At 31.4% G+C, this 2,204-nt stretch overlaps 1 protein-coding gene across 4 annotated transcripts in view; it reads left to right on the forward strand.

Annotated features, from left to right (window-relative positions):
* The first annotated feature begins 384 nt into the window (after positions 1 to 384).
* The window catches only part of LOC102584407 (uncharacterized), a 12,990-nt gene continuing 11,170 nt past the window's right edge, over positions 385 to 2,204 (forward strand). For 2 of the 4 annotated variants that reach the window (XM_015309568.1, XM_006349333.2), the window contains exon 1: positions 495 to 613. The gene's annotated coding sequence lies outside the window, so the exon portion shown is untranslated. Of the gene's footprint in view, positions 614 to 1,034; positions 1,126 to 2,204 lie in introns of all 4 variants that reach the window. The other 2 variants (XM_006349334.2, XM_006349332.2) reach the window with 2 other exon arrangements.

Raw genomic sequence — 2,204 nt, forward strand, 5'->3', positions numbered from 1 at the left:
ATTCTTTTTAAAAAAATAATACGATAATTATTTTAGTTAAATGAGTTTGATGAATTAAATTAGTCTATTATTTAAAAAAATTTATTAATGACATGTCATGCCAATTAGGAGAGAGTGAGGCTTTTGAAGTGTCAAGTATATTTGAAGAAAAATAGTGATAGTTGAGTGATATTTTGGTCCTAAATGAAACATAAATGATATTTCAAGGCAATTCCCTCAACTTAGGTGACCATTTAGGGAATTGACTCAAATAAAAATTAGTAGCATATATTTACCACTCAATTAAATAAAAGTTTTTCCAAAAATAGCCAAACAGCAAAATAATATTTTTATAATAATGTTAATATTATAAAAGAAAAATAAAAATAAAGTAGAACTGTTTCCTATGCGGAAGGAATCAGTTTCTGCTTTCTGCTTCTTCCCCAAGTATTTGACAGATACTGAAACATCTCTCTGTGTATACTATATATACCCCATCCCCACCCCCCACCCCACCCCACCCCCACCCCGACCTACCCGGCCCCGCCACTCAACGGAGAATCAGGTAATCAGGGGTGAATCAGTTTGTTGAGAACTTTTGAATCGGACTGTTTCTTGAGAATCGGAAATTCTGGTATGCAAGATTACTTTTTCTTCACCTTTTGATTGAATTTTAGGGATGGGTCTTGACGTTTCGGAACTTTGATTTACTTTCTTGAAATAAATGATCATATCTTGAATTGGGTTTTCTGATTGGGTCCAAAGACATGTTGTGTTTTTGGAAGTTCTTCTGTTGTGTGTTAGGACAATTCTACTTTGATTCTAAGCTCTGTATGGAATTTGCAAATTAACACAAGAAAATTTCTGATTTTCTTGAGTAGTTCTGATTTTCTTGAAGGAAAACGTGTTAATAGATTGAAAAGGGGAAAAGGGAGAAATCAAAGACTCAGTTTTAAATTGAAGATCCTGATTTTCTGGGAATGCTTGGGTTTGGTGCTATTTAGTCAGAATTGTACTGGGCACTCTTGAATCTCTCGGTTTTTGTTTGATTGTAGAGATTTTTTTTAAAGAAAAACTAAGTTTGTGGCCGGGCCAACCATCTGGGTACTGGTATCTTCTCAGTGATATGTTCTCAGCAGGACAAAGGTGATATACTCTGCCAGATATTTGCGTCCTTCCACTAGTGTTAGTACAAATTCTGCCCACCATGACTTAGGTAGATAGGAAAATTATACCTGACTTTTTATTTATTGTGGAAATCTTACCTCCCATGGTTTTATTCCAACTTCATTTGTACCTTGAGTGTAAATCCATGTAGAGATTTTGAACTGAGTACTTCCATTTGTTTGATGCCTTGAATCTAGATTTTAGAGAAAGTTATTTCTTTTTTCTTCTCTATTCCTTTTCACTCGTTTTAGATGTTCTTGTTTAATTGGAAGTTCACTATGATTGAAGCTAAAACAAACCCATTTCAAAATTATTTCCCATGATGCACAGCTAATTCTTGCTAAACATTTTATTTCCTTCAATGACTGATTTAGCTTAGTTTGATCTCGTTGATCATCCTTTTGTTTTCTGTGTGTTCATTTGGTTAGTATCATAATTCATATCATTTGGAGTAGGCTTTTATTAATCATCTAAGATCTCTATGAAAAATGGTAAGAAAGAATATTCAAAAAATGGAAGGAAAATAGTGGTGTGTATTGATAACGTGTGCTTGTGAGAAGAGAGAGAGGAGGATGTGGACCACTTGATTTTCTATTTGTCTTGTTCTTTTTTTTAAAAAAAATCTGTTCATTTTATTTATATGTATATTCTTTAATGGGAAAAGGGTCTGATATACCCCTCAACTTTGTCATTTAGAGCTGATATACCCCTCGTTATGAAAGTGGCTCATATATACCCCTACTTATATACAAATGGCTCACATATACCCTTTTCCTCTAACGGAAAATGAAAAATAATAATTTTAGGTTAACTTTTTCTTATTTAAAAAAATAAAATATAATCACATATGAGTATATTTAATCCTCCTCAAACATTTTTTTTTTTTTAACATTTTTTTTGTTTCAATGACTAATTTAGATTTATTATTTTGATAGACAAATTTATTTATGTTTCACTAATATTCTTGTAAAACTTACTATAGATGACCAAATTTCTTTCTTCAAATACAAAAATTAAATTACAATATAGACAAAAAAAAAATAGTTTTAAATTATAAT

This window comes from Solanum tuberosum, unplaced genomic scaffold, assembly GCF_000226075.1.
Source record: "Solanum tuberosum cultivar DM 1-3 516 R44 unplaced genomic scaffold, SolTub_3.0 scf00105, whole genome shotgun sequence".
Lineage (NCBI taxonomy): Eukaryota > Viridiplantae > Streptophyta > Magnoliopsida > Solanales > Solanaceae > Solanum > Solanum tuberosum.